Raw genomic sequence first — 18,775 nt, forward strand, 5'->3', positions numbered from 1 at the left:
CCTCAGTTTGTTCAGGATCAAGATCACCATAAGTTCATCAAGTGTGTTTCTAAGGATTTATTGCATTACTAATTAACTTCATTGTAAATTATTTAAATCTCTATAGGGGAGCATTATGCAATGCTGATTGTGTTCTTCACAGAATAAATGCAATGCTCTTCAGTGTTTCATTAATGCTGTTGATCCATCAAGCGACTCCACATTATACATGTATATATATATATATATATATATATATATATATATATCTTATGACAAGAAAGACGTCTCCCTCAGCTTCTGGAGAGGTAAAAATTACGATCCAAATCAAATGTGCTCTTTAAATAGTGGCACTCCGAAGGAACGGGAGCTCACACCGAATTCATTTTTCGATGCCCCGTTTAGAGTAGGTCGAGACATTTTATGGCAGCTTTGACCAGGTTACCAAACATGCAGTAACGCAGTCTAAAACCCTTTAGTGTCGATCAGCTCTGAATTCGTGCATATTCTGCAGATAGCCTTCATGTGTTGCTACAGAGCGCTTGAGCAGGCTGACGTGTTAAGCGTGTGAAATACTAATGCATGGTCCCTAAAGCCATACAACGTGAGGGATAACACTCCACGAAGTCTACGCCTGTCAAATAAATGTAGATTTCGATGCTATTATTCGAAGGGATTGCGATGGCACCTGTGTGCGTAAAATACTCCGATAAAGGATGTCTTTTTTTTTGCAAACGCCAACTGTTATATGTTCAGAATGGATTTAGCTGTCCCAATTTAACATAATGTAATTAATCCCAACAACCGGAAAAAAAATACCCTCAGTATAAAAATGTTACCTTACCTCACGGACGCACCCGCTGTATTCCAAGTGCACCAAAGGTCATTGCGCAAATATTCAGAGGACAAGATGTAGGAGTGATGAGAAGTAGGTTACACTGCACAATACCTAATCCAGTTCTTAGTGTCCTTCAGACGTCGTCAACCCTCTAATCTTCAAAGCGCGAGGGGAGCTCAGAGACTCCGTTCATAATCTCACCGCTGTCACTTCACTTCTCTTGCGCAGCCGGGCAGACAAAGTTTTCCACGTTTATTTCTCGAATGCAGGCGAAACCCTGCACAAAATAATGTTCACGTTTTTTCCGATGACAAAAAGTGGGAGAGGTCGGCTCGGTATTCAGCGAGGAAGCCCGTTCACCATTGCCGACAGGTGGCAAGTCCAACCACCCGCTGTAAAAGATTCACACATCATGTAAGCGGGACGTGGAGACGGCCAGAGCCATAAACCGATTCTCCGGGCAGATTAAGCCAGTCGTTGTGTTGATTTCCCCTCTCCCCCTCTCTTCTTGCGCTCTGGCGCCACCCGAAGTTGTTCTAGAGGAGTTTTATCCACACTCAAGGATTCCCAAATGTCATGCCCAATCCGCTGTAACCGGATTTAAACCTATTGATTACAATTTTGATTTAGGGACACACATTCTGAGATTACACTTTGTTGAGTAGGTTTATATTATTTGGTGCAGAAATGTGATTTCATTCTGACATTGTTATTCTACTCGGAGCATTAAATGAATTAAATATCAGTGAGATGGAACTAAGCCAAATCTCTCTGGAGCTTCACTGAACGCCTGCAATATACTCGTACAGCGAGAAGATGTGGTGAAGTTATGGGCCAAATAATAAACACTTCAGAATGTGTGTTATGGCTACAATCAGTTGTTAATACTGCTTAGAATCAGTTTTCCTGGTGTCAGATAGCTAGTCACTAATTTGTTCGGGAATCTCAGCACATGCTACACCTTCAAGCGCTTTCTGCCTATAGCTGTCACGTGACAGTCACGCCCACCTGCGCACCTGGTGTCAGTTCTCTAATCTGCTCCCTAGTCTTAAACTATGCACTTCTCTTCATTTCCAAACCAGGTCATCGCTGTTTCTTCCCACCTTTTGAGGCCACTATTCTGCTTTATTGTCTCCCTGTTTGAATAACGAACAAAGTAAACGTCCTGTGAGTACCAAAACCAATAATACCATACAATTTAGCATGCAAGAAAAACATTAATTAAATATTTAGTATGCATCAATACATAGTATGTCAAATGCATAATGGCAAAAATATCAGGATGTTGTACTACTACTCCGCTATTCTGACCCACAAACCTCAAGCGCAGCAAATACATTAGCAAGAGAGTCAAAGTTTAAGGTAACATGTTATGAGGAAGTTGTATGCATAGTGCATGCAGCAGTACTTACTTTGTAAGGGCAACTGTAACATGTACTAAAAATAAAATGAAAAAGTATAGGGTTTGGAAGGCAGCTTTTGTTAAAACTTCATCTGCTGGTCTCCTTGTCCTACATTTAATCACAATCTTCTGTTAGGGATCCTGGAGACCTCCTGACTCTCTTAAAAACATCTTAAAAACGTATTTAACACAGTTTTATCACCTTGATATCTCATTATTTGAATTCCATAATCACCAAACGCTTGTAAATGTGATTTTGATATCACGTTTTGGCAGTGGCGGGCCGTGGATTTTATACTTGGGCCTTCACTCGTAAAAATGAAGCTCAACACCTACAAATACACTAACTGCAGAGTGCAGATACTGTACATGAATACCCCCATGACGGGATGCGGCGTCATTAACGAACAATGCATATAGTCAAAATCAATTCAGCTAAAACACACATTCCGCCACACACTCAAGAGCACGGCCCATTCAAATATTATTCATATCAGAGGGAACTATATTACCCATATCATGAAAACTACACGATAGACAAATTAACACAGTAGTAACGCTCCTATCACTCCCTCCAGGAAATACACAACACCTTAGTTGTTGTTACTGACAGATTTATTCGTCTGTCAACACCGAGAGGGAAAATGAGTCCACTTGAAAACACATGAATCTTCAAAGTAGATCACTTAAACACTTAAACTTAACTTAACAGTTTAACTTTAACACTTTGCGCACTTTGCAATAGTTCCTATCACATATAAAACCAAACAAAAATCCATATTCATAAAAACAAGTTGTACAAATAATAATATATAAACAAACATATTAAATAATGACATAAATAATATTTATGGCAGTTAAAGCTACTGCAGTTCACTTACCAAAGCTGCTGTTCACTATTTAACAGACAAAGTCATCCTGCTTTCTTTGTTAATAAAGAGTTTAATGACACGGTTGTTCAGCACATCCGTACAGTCTTTTTAAAGACATATATTCTACCGAAACCATCAGTCTTTTTAAAGACTCGTCTGTTGGTGCCATGGACATCCGCAAAAACGTTGAGCGCAGGATCAACGTCTGCAATGCTCAGGGCACCAGTAGTATCATAATAAAGCCTACTGCTACACCCAGTGCCGTCTCCCCACCGCTGCTGGCCGCTACACCCGGTGCCACTCCTCAGGGCGACCTCCTCCGAAAGCCAATCCTCTTGAAGTGGAGCTTACCCTTGCTAACACCGAGATTGACCACCTGAGAAAGCGTGTCAGATACCTGGAGGCATCCAAACAAAGGTCTGACAGTGAAAAGTGGAGCTTCTGTCAAAGGGTCCATGATGGCGAGGTTAAATCAAGCTGTCTACAGAAGAGTCTCATGGAGAGCGCATAGACAAACTGAAGGGTCTGCAGGGGACAGCGATCATCAACTACAACAAGATGGTTGAAGACTACGAAGGAAAACTCTGCTCTCAGCGAACAGAACGAGAGCCTCTCGCTGAACCTCATAGACTCTGAAAACATGCTTGTTTCCATACAAGCCGACCTCGGCCAGGAATCTAAGGCCTGGAAGGTTGCTTATGACATTCAGAGCAACAAAGTCCTGGACGGCAGTGACCAGATCTGGCAAGCCAAAGTGACCGAGTTACAATCGGTCAACCAAGGTCTGACCAATCGATTAAACGAGGAGATCGCTAGGACCCACCTGTTGTGCGATATCCATCAGAGCCAGGAGGCAGACATCTATCAGCTGAGAGAGGACAACAAAGTCCTGCTACATATCTGTCTGCCAGTGGAGAAAAAGAAGCAATGGCTCTTCTCCAAAAGGTTAGAAAAACAGAAGGAGATGAAAAAGAAAGTGAAGGAGGAGAAGGATGAGAAGGAGACAAGGTGCTTCAGCTTTCTGTCACGTCTTTTTCGTGACAGAAATGTTGACAGGGCTCAATAGCAACATCTTCCTCCCCGCTTCACCTCCCCACCCTCCCTCCAGCCCCACCTCCCCTTCCTTCATCCACCCACTGCCCCATTTATCCTGTCTCTCTCACACACCTCAACAACCCAGACCATCACTGCCACATGCTTCAGTCCACTCCGGGCTTGGCGCAACCGACCGCTCCGGTGTCAGACCCTGGGTACCACACCGTCGAGCTGCCTTACCTCCGGTGTTGATCCACGGGAATCACACCGTTGATCTGCCTGACCTCCGATGTCGATCCACGGGAATCACACTGTCAAGCTGCCTTACCTCCGGTGTCGGACCTCGGGTACCACACTGTCTAGATGCCTTACTTCCGGTGTCGGACCTCGGATACCACACCGTCAAACTGCCTTACCTCCGGTGTCGGACCTCGGGTACCACACCGTTGAGATGCCTTACTTCCGGTGTCGGACCTCGGGTACCACACCGTCTAGATGCCTTACTTCCGATGTCGGACCTCGGATACCACACCGTCAAACTGCCTTACCTCCGGTGTCGGACCTCGGGTACCACACCGTCGAGATGCCTTACTTCCGGTGTCGGACCTCGGGTACCACATCGTCGAACTGCCTGACCTTCGGTTGCGATCCACGGGAATCACACCTTCGATCTGCCTGTCCTCCGGTGTCGATCCACGGGACATCACGCTGTCGATCTGCCTGCCCTCCGGTGTCGATCCACGGGACATCACGCCGTCGATCTGCCTGTCCTCTTGTGTTGATTCACAGGACATCACGCCGTCAAGTCCGGTCCGCCTGAGCACCTGTGTCCGGAGCAAGTTTGGTCGTCCAGCCGTTCTTCTGAGCACCTGTGTCTGGGGCAAGTTTGGTCGTCCAGCTGTCCTTCTGAGCACCTGTGTCTGGAGCAAGTTTGGTCGTCCATCCGTCCTTCTGAGCACCTGTGTCCGAAGCCCTTCTGTGTCCCGTGGATCGACACCGGAGGGCAGAAGGGCTCCGGACATCGGTGCTCCGGCGGACGGCCGGACTGCCGAACCTGCTCCAGACACAGGTGCTCTGAAGGCCGGCTGGACTGCCGAACTTGCTCCGGACACAGGTGCTCAGGTGGACCGGACTCTCGGAGTCGGGGCTCAGGGGAACAGGATGCTGGCCCGGCGGCGGGAACTGGAGGTCGCCGCGGCTCGAAAGCGGCAGCTCGACACCGGAGGGCAGGCAGATTGACTGTGTGATGTCCTGTGGATCGACACCAGAGGTAGGCAGATTGACAAGTACTCAAGGCAGAAGACGGTACTCGGGTTAAAGCTGGTTCAGGAATCAAGACAGAACCTCCAGTTCCAGCCGCCTCCAAGTCGCAGCGGCTTCCAGCTCCTGCCAGGCCAGCATCCTGTTCCCCTGAGCCCCGACTCCGAGAGTCCGAGTTCGGTCCGCCTGAGCACCTGTGTCCGGAGCAAGTTCGGCAGTCCGGCTGTCCTACTGAGCACCTGTGTTCGGAGTAGGTTCAGCAGTCCGGCTGTCTGCTGGAGCACCTGTGTCCGGAGCCCTTCTATGTCCCGAGGATTGACAACGGAGGGCAGGCAGATCGATGGCGTGATGTCCCGTGGATCGGCACCGGAGGGCAGAAGGGCTCCGGACACTGGTGCTCCGGCGGACGACTGAACTGCCAAACCTGCTCCGGACACAGGTGCTCAGAAGGTCGGCTGGAGTGCCAAACTTGCTCCGGACACAGGTGCTCAGGCAGACCGAACTCGGACTCCTGGAGTCGGGGCTCTGGGGAACAGGATGCTGGCCCGGCGGCAAACAAAATCAAATAAAAAATCAAATCAATGTTCTATGTTTCTAGATCTCTAATTAAATATGCATCGTATTAATACAATTGTATGACATGATGGTGACTATAAAGAAGAAGTACTGCAATCTGCTCAACCCCCCGTGTTATGTTCGTTTCTCATGTACAGCAATGATGTTCCCGGGTGAATTTGACCCGGTCCATGAAATGGAGTTATTCACCCCTCCATAGATCATATTTCAATTTGGATGACGACACACCACCTCAAGCTCAACCTAGACAAAACCGAGCTACTGTTCCTCCCGGGGAAGGGTTGCCCGCACCGGGACCTGTCCATCACCATTGATGATACCGTGGTGACTGCGAGGAACCTGAGTGTGACCCTGGATGACCAACTGTCATTCTCAGCAAACATTTCATCCGTTACACACTCCTGCAGATTCCTGCTCTACAACATCAGGAGGATTCCTGACTGACGAGACAGCGCAGGTTCTCATCCAGGCTCTTGTCATCTCCCGCCTGGACTACTGCAACTCTCTACTCGCCGGAGCCCCGGCGACGGCCATCAGACCTCTGGAGCTTGTCCAGAAAGCCGCAGCTTGCCTGGTGTTCAATCGCCCCAAGTTCTTCCACACAACTTCCTTTCTCCGTTCTCTACACTGGCTACCTGTACGAGCTCGCATCCAGTTTAAGACTCTGGTGCTAGCCTACAGGGCAGTAAAAGGAACAGCTCCTTCCTATCTCCAGGCCATGGTCAAGCCCTACACCCCCGCCCGACCACTTCGCTCTGCTGCCTCGGGGCGATTGGTTGCCCCGTCGCTCAGAGGTCCCTGCGGCCAATTGACCCGGTCACGGCTGTTTTCTGTCCTGGCCCCACAGTGGTGGAATGAACTTCCCACTGACGTCAGGACAGCAGAGTCGCTGCCCATCTTTTGGCGCAGGCTGAAAACCCACCTAGCTTGTTGCACTTATTGTATTCGTATTACTTTTTTGCACTAACTGTTTTTCTTTATTTCTGCACTGTACTTTGGCTCTGAGTTATGCTCTGCTTCATGCTCTTAGATGCTTGTTTGGAAAAGGGAATGTACTTATGACTTCTGGTGACTAGTTCTTTTGGTTACCAATGTTGAATGCACTTATTGTAAGTCGCTTTGGATAAAAGCGTCTGCTAAATGACTGTAATGTAATGTAATGTAACTCACTCGTTTTCATGAAAAATATATGTTCAAACAATTTTTTAGGTACTTTAGAAAAACCTAGATATAAAAAAAATTCTAAATTTTTTTTACATTTTGAAACTTTTTTCATGGGGTGATGTAGATAAATAGAGATATAACTTTGTGATTCTGTCTAGGCCAGCAGAGAAGGCTTTGCTGGCCCTGACGGCCCACCACTGCGTGTTGGAAGTCAGGCACAGGAAATGATGTATAGATTTGTTTGCGTTAATTAGATATCCCAGCTATAAACATTGATAAATACAATGGACTCTCATTATTCTCTAAAAGTTGGTGTTGACAGTACTTTTTACGCAGCATTATACCTACAAAATACCAAATATGTCAATTTGGATTTCTGTTAATTTTGTAACAATTTGAGTCTGATAGGGAGTTAGACACCTCTGATTGACCACATGCAGTAAGTAATGTCACTCTGTAGGATAACATATTGTATATTTCTCAGTTTGTTTGTCTTTGGCAAACAAAGAGAATATACAGTATAATTGTTCATAGTATAACATAGGCTATAAGACCTGACATTTTTCTTCCTTTTCTGGTATAATAAAAATTCCCATGTCCATTTCTGTATATTGCAACCTTCATTAATTGTGCAAGCCCAGTTTGTGGCAAAGGAAAGGGTTACCACTTTACTACTTTTCAACATGTTGGGTTTTAATAAGGTCAAAAGAAAAGGGGAAGAAAAAGGTTGACGATTATGATCATGTCTTATGCATAGGCTACAGTATTAGGGTCAAAATCCAATACCTGCAACATTGAGTCTTAACAATGTGGTTGTCAATTTGATGAGGCAAACTAGACATTTCCAGCTCTGCCTGTTGCTCTTTAGTGACCGGTTGTTGAGAATGAAGGTTAAATCAGACCCTTCCTATATAACACAGAATCTATAGCTGCATAGGAACATTATGACATTACAACTGAGTTCATGTTTGAGTAAGAAAGACTTTGAAGCAACTTTAGTGTGCTGTGTTTGCAAGTAATTTGTCCATTTCATACTGTAGATCTTGCTAAGCAGAGTGAAAACAACCTCAGTGTCAAGCACATTAGATGGAAGTGCTGACTCTGCACCTAAGATTGTATAGTATACATGTACCTTATCGTATCCCACAGTGATCCAATGTAAGCTCTGATCTGCAAATTCCAAAATCCTAACCTGGTGAATGTTAATACATCAGCATTTTCTTTCTCAACTGTCCCCTTTCTTACTGCGAAAGAGAGGAGAAACACTCTTAAACACTCTTGTACTAAGCACTTCTGATTTTATGCTACACTTATGATGTTATGCAAGACTGATCTAATTATTCCACATTCCTAAGCACTGATCCTGTTGGTAATTGTATGGCCCTCTCAATGTTGAGAGGGCAACGGCCAAATGGCCTCTCCACATTTGGTCGGACCACTCAAGACGGTCTTAAACATCTATGTAATGAATAGTGTTGGGAAGATAGACAATATATGAGGCTGTATTGTGAACCATGTTGAAGGCCAGGGCTTCCAGTAATTTGTTAGTACTTATTTTCAAAAATGGAAAGCAATTTCACAACTTTGATTAAGTAAATCAGCTGTTAAATTAGCTTTAAAAAGTGTCTATTAATTTGAAAATGCTATAATAGAAATCCTAATTCATGATTAAATAAACCAAAAATACAAATAAACCAATCCATTTTCTGCACAGTATCCTGCACACCAAATTTACATCATGTGAGACTTTCACTAATAACTTGTGTAAACCCAATTATCAATTAAAACTTCAAGGCTTGATTTTCTTCAAATGCAAACCTCAAATGCAGGCAGTCAAAGAACACAACCCCTGTGACATCTGAAACTTACAGAATGAACATTAAAGAATATAAAAGATAAATAAAAGAACATCAAACACATCATTAAGGTGCATAAAGACACCGCAGAAGCATGTGACATGAATTGGAATGTCTGATTGAAATGTTCAAACTATTACCAGCATAATGGGACCATAACAGAAAATATTGTTTCATTTGTCATTTTCAAACTGCAGCATCCATCATGATCACAGAATAGACAAGAGGAACAACCATGCTTGGAGTATGTCATTTGGCAAAAACAGATAATGTAGGCTAATAACTGCGTCAAATTAATCCGCTTTATATAACTAGAGAGAAGTAAGATGAGTTGTGAGGTCAAAAGCAAATGCAGGAAGACACATATACAATGCCAACAAACAAGACTTTTGAACTCTGATATGGAATTATTGTAAAAATAATACAAGAAGTAGAGCAGCACTGTCATATGAAATGGTGAATAATGATCTTTTAACTGAACAAATGTGCTGTGTGAGGTGTTTGTGAACCCTTGGGGGCGGAGCGATTCTCGCTCGATTAAGCGCTAGAGGGAAGCTGAGGGACCCTTCAGCAATGGCCACTGGATACTGTGTGACTGAATGTCCCAAACAAAGACGTGCTTGATGTTATACTACGTCTAAACGATTTTTGAAGTTCAGCTAGGGAAGTTATTAGGAATTAAAAGCCTTATATTTGAATCTGAGATGGGCATAAAAGCAGCTTACGCTTCTCTACACAAAATAAATGACTAAGCTCAACACCAGTATTGAATGTAATTACTTACGGGGCAGAACCTGGAGAAACTTTATTATGCAACGCAGGCTACTTCTCATGAAAAGCGTCCTTGAGGTGTCCTTTATCGATTTTCAGGTAGGTTGGAATCATTTGTCCATAAACACTAAGCTTAATCATATTAACTCAATACGTCTGGTCCAATCAGGAGTTTGGCCAATAACTGCAGAGAGATGTTTAATCTAATTAAAATCCATTTGTGTTTGTCTGACAGATCCATTAGCCAACAGATTTAAAGGATATAGTATTGCCGTTAAAGCACAAACAATAACAGCTATTTCAGGGGGAATTAGTGCTAAATGGCTCAACAAGCAGCACTTGGCCAAACCACAAATCTCCCAGTAAGCTCTCGATGAATAAAACATGTGGATTATATCAAAGAAATGTTGCAGTTTTTGTCTGTAAGAAGTCACCATCCTTCCTTTTTATGCGGATAAAGATGTCAGATGTGTCTCTCCTTTACTATGCAGTAGCATTTCTTGGCAACTTGAAAGATGCATTATACAGTTGTACATCTGACTTTGAATGACGAGCTAGCACTGCTCTGATTTACACGAAAGATATTACTTCCTCTCATGAGCAAATTGAGACATATTCAGCTTTCAGAGTCACGCCTGATCTTTTGTAGCATGTGCCCTGTTGGTTCTATCCTTGTTAAAAAAGTGAATGCATGTTCCATTTTTATATCAAAACCAGCTTTGATATCTGCTTACCTGGAGTCAAAAAGTATTAGCTCCAAGTTTGATTAGAGTACAACAATGAATGCCACCACAATTAAGTAGTTCATTAATCTTCATGACAGCACATCATTTTTCATGCAGTCGTCTTTTTGTTGATGTTAGAGAATGAATGGCGATTCTACAAAAGCTGCTATTTGTTCAAATGTGATTAAATATTTCTCAAATCCACGTGATATGCTTTTGACCTACTGCTCCACCCATTTAATACAAAGAAGGAAATCATTCATGTTTTTCCTCATTGTTTCAGTATGAGAATAGCCATCCCTCAATAAGTTTCTAAAAAATCAGGCACAAGTTGTCATGGACGGCTTGTAATTTTTCATAATTAATTAACATCTTGGACCGTGTGAACATGACACAGTTATTGCAGCACAGAACAAAATATGAATTTTAGTTAACATGCCCAAAGTGCGTGCTCATTGTGTTACGCCTGTGATAAAAAATATCGACTGTGTTATGCTAAATTTAAGTCTCTCCCACCAAAAATCGTATTCTTTGCTTATCATTATGGCTGGCGTGATACCACAATTTGTCTTCTATAATCAGATAATGAACAATTTAACCTCCCAGGCAGCCCTCTGCTTGGTATGCACAAGGCAGCACACATGTTCGGATGGATTTTGGAATGAGAATTAAATCAAACAAGAGCCTGGCCAATGACAGGTGGTTGCCAATCACTGTGTGTCAATGGCAGGTGGTAGCCAGTCATGGATGTGCCAACTGATTTGGCTCCCCATTGCACATTGTTTACAGTCAGGAACAGAGAGCGAGGGGTGACAACGAAAGCATGGAAGAAGTCATGTGGATTATTTATGTCACATAACCAGCACAAAATGCATCATGGTAAAACAAATGTGTTAATCAAGGGCAAATGAAAATAGATGTAATAGAAGCAATATGTAATAGTCAGTAAATTAGGGGACAAGAACACAATAGAATCGATCTGTATAATGAAACTGGAGGCAAGAAATGCTTTCTTAAAGAGCAAGTGGCAGCCAGCTTGGACACTCTTAAACTATAATGAGGCATTCTTAAAATACCCTACCTATCCCAGAAACAGTCAATAAGAAGTACATTTACAAATTTAATATTTTACAGTACGTGTACTGAGTAGTCTCTCTGCCGCACTGGTAGACTCAGGGGGAGCGGTGAAGTGCCCTTTAGGGTGCCCCTCCAGTGGAGAAAACATGACATATCATATAAATTGTGTGTCTTCAGTAGTTTTAATATGTATACACAGATAATAAAGTTGTTATCACACAGTGTATAATTGCTATCAGTCCATATGTTAATAATAAATGTATCATTTAAAACCCATATCAGATGTGCAGGACACACATGCTCTAACTGTTCATGAATATGACAATTTCAATAATGATGTCCTAATTGCTTGGTAATGTTTTATAATACACATTTATGTATTCTCATTTGATTATGCACATGTGCAAAGCCTGTCAAGGTTACTGTTTAGAATAGTTTATTATGTCCGGATATGTTGTTTTGCTTCAATTGTTTTGATATTATTATAGTGGCTTATACAAATTTTACAGTGTGGGTAACAAGTATTTATTATTTTGAGTATACATCTGTTTAAAACTTTCTATAGGTGTGTTGAAAAGTACTGAATGTATATGATTTGCCATTAAGTGATTACAACTTTATTGGATGATTTGTAATTGTCAAGTACATTAATAAACCCCTCACTGTATATCTGCTTACAACTTATCTATAAGATACATTCGCTAAATAGAGGGTTAACATATAGTGCTATGCCATTTTATTATATTGTAATAGTATTTGGAAAGAGTCACAAGATTAAGACAGCAGCACAATAATCTTCTATAAACTGGAATACTTATCATACACGTTGTCATTCTGAGAAGAACCAGTGCAATGTGTTGCAAAGAAAAGTGAGCTCATCTTCAATCTCAGTGATCATGTTATTCATCTTGTGATAATTATAAATTATGCAGTGCATGACATATGATGTGTCAAATACATATAATCCATAATTAAACAATGATTAATAATAAATGAAATGCAAATATGGTTGCCATAACTCTGATTATTCTGCATTTAACGCTCGCATGTGCAATGCAGACTTTGTTTTTCCAAAAGAAAATCTAATTTGTAAAGTCAGAGGACCAAAATTATTTAATTTTGAACATAATTTCTATGGGCATCGTTGTCAGAGACTAGAAAGGAGAAGGGTATGACATGCAACAAAGGTTCCAAGGCTGGAACCAAATCCTGGACTTTGCGATAAAGTGGCATGCGCCAAAACCACTATAAAGGAACTCCAAAGGAGCAACCTTCTGCTGGTTTCTTTTTGTTTAATTGAGTATATTTGACCTTCTGTGAAATCTTAATGGAGCCAAAAATACAGAGGCCTGAAACTGACCATCCAGGCTTTGGAGTCGATGGAGGAGTCAGGGGATTTTGATTCTAATATTGTGACACATTAAAACCTCAGAGGAACCTGACTGTGTGCTGCACCCGGCCCGGTCAAAGCTTTGGTACAGGAGAAGGCCATGTGCATAGGCTGGAATACATTAGAATGACTTATTGTGTGAATAAACCGTTTTACTGGTTATAAATTCTAAGTACTGGGATCAAACAATTACAAACAAACAAACATGGCAGCATCCATCCTAGAATGTAAGAAACAAAAACATAAATCACACATTAGAGATACAAAAAATGACAAAACCTCACCCCAAACTAGCTGGTGGAGGTCCAGTAGGAATAGAAAAGACAGATCAGAAAATTAAGTCACTTAAATAGACCCGATCCTCTCAGGTGTAGACTGTTTCCTAAAGTCCTTCCGTACTCAGCCTCTTGGCTTCCGAACCCAATCACACACTCAACCACAGCAGGAAAAGAGGGAGTGAAGTCACAGCATCTAATCACTAAATTTGGGCAAGGCTTTAATCTGTGGAGACATTGCCTTCACATGTGCTTATACAATTTCAACCGCTGTCTTTTGTTGGATTCTTTTAGGGTTTTTTTCTGTATAGATAAAACATAATGCACACTATATCACCTGACCTTATAAGCTAGGGCAAACCTGACTGATAATACCTTATTATTCCTACAAATTTCTTTCAAATCCCTCATTCTTTCCATTATAATTACTATTCTACTGTTGTAATCACTTCTGCGTGCTTTTGTTCCCAACAAGTTTAGAAGTCATTAACCTGGTGGCTGAGATACTGAAGCACCGGCAGACCCCAGAAAACACTGTGCATGTGTGTGTGTGTGTGTGTGTGTGTGCCGTGAGCCCCATTGTCTCCAGAGAGATTTGATTTATATCCTGCCTCAGTCTGTTGTTTGGCATCTTCTCACTCCCTGCTACCCTCTGTGCCCCAGAGCAGGAGCGAGCCAGCCCTTCCCTTCAACACACAATATTTCCATGGCGGCACTCTTATGCAGCCACCTATACCCATTTTTAATGAAAACTAAATCATCAACAACAGTAGAAATGTTATACAGCCTTTAAACATGGATTCCATTTTTTTGTAATAGTTTTCATCTGTACAGAACGAGTAAATGGCCACCATGATCTATTTTCAGGGTTGGATGTTTATTATAAAATGTGTAGAAGGGAAAAATAGTATGTTGTCAAAGTCATATCTCAGTGGGTGCAGAGGCTGCCTGTGATCTGTTTTTTGGTGTGTCTCAAATGGCCTGAGGCAAATTAATGCGCAGTTTGAACAAGCACTATCCCCGAAAAAAAAAGCCAATTTGACATTCGTACTATAGTGATGTGGGCACAATGGCCCAGCCTGGAGCCACAAGAATGAATGTCAGCCTCAATTTTAAGGAGCTAACGGGGCATAACATGGCAACATCGTCCACAGGTGTTGCCAAAGTGCTACAGATCAAATAGAATTCATGTAAAAGCGGGCAAAATCAAAACAATCTTCAGGGCACTGAGATTGAACAGAGAGACATGGATAAACCACATCAGTGCTTTGGTCCGATGATGAGAACAAATCACTTTAGTGGCTCTGGGCTGTTACTCAAATTAATCCCTTTTAAAAGGGTTAGACAAGGCACATGAATACACTCAAACTCTCTCAGCCTCTGCATTTGATGTTGCCACTATGTGGCTGTCTCACTAGTTACAGGTACCATGTAATCATATGAAAATCCGCCTCAAGTTTTTGAAGCCATAACCCGGTGTGTGCACTCAATCGTCCAATCCAAAAATAATGGGCAGAAATAGCCAACAGCAAAGCAGGTGTGTGGCAAGGGATAAGAAGACTTATCTGCATAAGAGCAAATATACTAAAAAAGATCACATTAGCATAGTTTTGCCTGAGAACTAAACTCTTGAAGGGTGTTGCTGGCAATGGCACGGATAGATTAGAACAAAATATGAAAATAAATAAGTGTGCTTGTTCCTTGAGGCAGTTAGCAACACAAGGGTGGTGATGGTGGTGATGGTGGTGGCGGCGATGCGGTTTAGTCCCCTGCAGGGCTCACAGCAGCATCTGTCATTTCTGATCCCCAGTGAAACTGTTTATACATTAACTTCCTCTTCATTTAATTGGCAGGATGGAGGTGCATCCTCCTCTTTTCGAACTCGCCTGCAGGTTTATTAGTCCCACCACGGTGGGCCATCTTCTGCTGCATCTTATTCATTTCACTTTGTTGTCAATTCAGGCTGTGAACTTGATGTCTTTGTCCTTTATCCCTCATTTTATTTTACACCCTAACAGATGATTAAATCAAGGGGTAATTGGAAGAAAAATCACCGTAGGAGGACTTGATATAAAGTTAGAGATCAGAGAAACATGGAAGTGTTTGCACAGACTGTGGAAATCCTGCCTAAGCATGTATCTATTTTTTATAAGAAACAATAACATTTTTGTATGAAGGTGAATGGTTAAAATGGCATTAGTACAGCATATTGTACATTTTTGTTGATATTACTTTTGACATCAAATTAGTGCTGGATTGTAATGTACAGTATGTTGTGTTATTCGGTTAGAAGTAATTGCCAATTTTACAGTTATTTATTTTCCTAATGGCTTGTGTAATTACTTACAAAATTAAATTAATTTATTTTTTTAATTCCAATGACAAGATTCTCTACTGTGACAAAGAAGAAGTTAAAGTTAGTGGTCACAATCTGGGAGGATTTCTGTAGAAAATGGATACATCTCTTCATCTTGAATAAAAGGGAGTTCAATACAATAAGTAAGTGTCCAGAGCAATGCTAGTGACTCTGTGAGACTCTGCTTGGCTTAATGCTAACAAGCCCACAAGGACAACATATGCTGAATTTATGTTTATCAGGTATGACATTCACCATGTTTGCCATCAAAGTTTAGCGTGTTAGCGTGATAACATTTTCTATTTACTACTCAATCAATCTCGGAAGCCATTGGCTGTGACAGAATTTAATAAATAAAAAAGAAATTGCCTCGTGCAGCCTATGGACATTAATTTTCAGTAACTTGTGATAACACACATTATTTGGAGAATAGAGTTTGTTTTTTATTAGATACGTGTTATGATGTCAAGTGCTCTGAATTTCATCTATATTAAAAAGCTGACAGGTTTTCAATATACTCAATGTGTTTCAAGTACTAATTCAATTCCACCACTCATTCTTTTTGTATATCTGCTATCTTTTGCTTACAGTAACTTTCCAACCTTTTCACTGATTTATAATGACCACTGCTCATGACTATATAAAAGCCCTCTTGAGAACCTGCTTCAGCTCAAGAGTGCCAGCTTCATGTGAGGGCTAAAGGCTGTGTGCATGCTGTGCGTGGCTGTCGTCCATACAGCACAAGATGATAAACAACATAGCAGAAGGTCATATTAGGAAGTGTGGGGGCACAATGGGAATGGTAGGAGGTAGAGAGATTGAGTGTGCCATGGAAAAGCCATCAACTGTCCCCCCCCCCCCCCAAACAACCTCCCCTCCCATTTTCAGCTCAGTGCACTCTTTAGCAGAATTATTGATGGTGCTTGTGAGGTATAGAGGACCGGGATGAAGATGTCTCAATGCCTGGGCTGCAAAACAAGAGCTATGGCAAAGGGTGGGACAGCAGGAGGAACAACACATGCAGTATTTATTGCTCTGTTCAATAAGGGGAAAGAGAGGAAGAAAAATGGAAGTGATCTCAAAAGTGGAGCAACATAGAACTCATCCTATACTACTGTTACTGTATTAGGAGTGGTTGAAGAAATCTGTCAATACCCACTTTCTTTTTAGATCATGCTGCAGCTGAAAACGACACTATTCAAAACACTAAAGTTGAAGGCTCTAAAACAAAACAAAAAAATGCACTGTAAGGTGTTAAATAACTCAGTAGAGGGGGGCGGGGGGGGGATTACAGAAGGGTGATGATTATCTGTGGAGCGACCCCTTAAAAATGCGAGTAGTCATATATGATACATTGTTACTTTACAATTATTGATAACAGCAGCTTTAAGTACAGTTCTTGCGCCCTCACTACTATTTTAGTTTACCATATTTAAGAATTGAGAAATCAGAAACAAGTCTTTGTTTGCATGACTGTTTCTTGCAAATGCAAAATTAACTCTTACTTTGTGGTTTTCAGTGAGGATCTGAGGAGAATTTTCACCTTTTACTTCAAAGTGTTACAGTATTACAGAAAAGAGAGAGAGAAATGTGGGGGTGCCACACAACAAATGGTCTGCACCACAGGATATTTACCTGTACTGTACATTGCGCAAACTCTACTGACTCCCCAGGAGGCTGGAAAGAGCGTTTTCTATTAAGTATTATATAGAAACTTAAAGTGCCTTATAATGATGATTCTGGTACATCAATACTCCTGCAGGTGTTTTACAATGGATGTTCACGGTGGACGGTCATTTCACCTTGTGAAAAATTGGGTTGGAAGAGAGTGGGTGTTTTTTTTTTGTGAAGATGTCTTGTTTCTTCAGTTTCATCATGCTTACAGTACTTCACTTGTCTCCTCTTCAAGCCCAGCGCTAACTGATCTGTTTCTTCTCTCTATTCCCAGGATGTACAGTTCGTCATCATAATACTGCTCTATGTGCCGCATGGAGATAAAAAGGCAGCAAAGGGATGAAGAGGAGAGACAGAGACATACAACCAAAGGACGTTTTGATTGTGATTGGTTTTCTCTGAGCTTTCGTTATTACAGCTTTATGTGTCTCATGCAAAGAAGACCATGCAGTTTTTTCTTTCTTTCTAAAAATGTCCTTGATGACGACTGCTCTTTATTAGAACGAGCGATGTGTCCTCTTTGCTTCCATCTTTGTTTTCTCTGTGAAATTAACATTCCATACCACGAGCCCCGCAAAGAGATAACTCTTATGATGACAGTTAATGAAACTCACTGCTCTGAGATTTATTAATACCCCCCCCTGATGTGTATTCACAGCATGGGAAAGAGGAAAGCATGATTTGAGACACACACACACCCAGTAGTCGGTGTCCCTTTTGATAAATGCCACGGCCACAGAGAGCGTCCATGTGATCCACGTTCATAAGAATGAGATCAACATCAGAAGGTGACTTTTCACGGCAGGGTCTTATCATAAAATAACTTGATAAAGATCAGGCAGCTAGTTTAAACCTTCTTCCCATAGGGAGGATTAATGAACACATCAGATATCTTATATCAGCTTGTTTTTGTGCTCCGGTTGCCTATATATGATGATGTTGATGGACATGCATTTTTTGTTTTGAGTTAATTCTTATAAAGTATACACTTATATTTATCATCACTTTTATGTTTCTGTTCAATCATTCCCATCTGTAGCCTTTTGATTTATCTCTCATCCTTTTTTTAGGGTTCGCCTTCCATGCAGTTCAGCACACTGTGCTTCTAATGCGTTTCTGACACCCTCTAGAGGAACACTAACAACATCACAAGAACAACCTGTTGTTACTGGTCTTGTTATTAGTACGTGACATCCCTGTGAATTGCATTACCACAAACTGTACTTTTCAGAATCACAATTGGACTGAACAAAAAATAAACGTCATTGTTTCCACAATTGTACCAGATTTTTCTGCTAATGCTATTGTGTTATTGCTTCATACAGATAAACTGAAGGCACAGCATGGATAAAATGTGCTTTATTATATTGTATAGTTTGTTGAATTAAATAATTTACAGAATGAGAAAAAAAGGAAAAAGTACTACTTAAAATATGATGTGTATTGATTCAGTAAACAAGTCAAACATGCACCCTTTAATTATGTCACCTACTGTAGCACCCAGTGTTTCTTTCCTGCCACTCTT

General features: G+C 41.5%; 1 protein-coding gene across 1 annotated transcript in view; it reads right to left on the minus strand.

Moving 5' to 3' along the window:
* Positions 1–1,266, minus strand: part of LOC137880129 (protocadherin-15-like) — a 200,535-nt gene extending 199,269 nt beyond the window's left edge. Inside the window, exon 1 of the mRNA XM_068721280.1 lies at positions 824–1,266. The gene's annotated coding sequence lies outside the window, so the exon portion shown is untranslated. The remainder of the gene's footprint in view (positions 1–823) is intronic.
* Positions 1,267–18,775: the final 17,509 nt, after the last annotated feature.

Source organism: Cebidichthys violaceus, unplaced genomic scaffold, assembly GCF_023349555.1.
Source record: "Cebidichthys violaceus isolate CVI_PGR_0920_01 unplaced genomic scaffold, fCebVio1.0.p SCAF_10, whole genome shotgun sequence".
Taxonomy (NCBI): Eukaryota; Metazoa; Chordata; class Actinopteri; order Perciformes; family Stichaeidae; genus Cebidichthys; species Cebidichthys violaceus.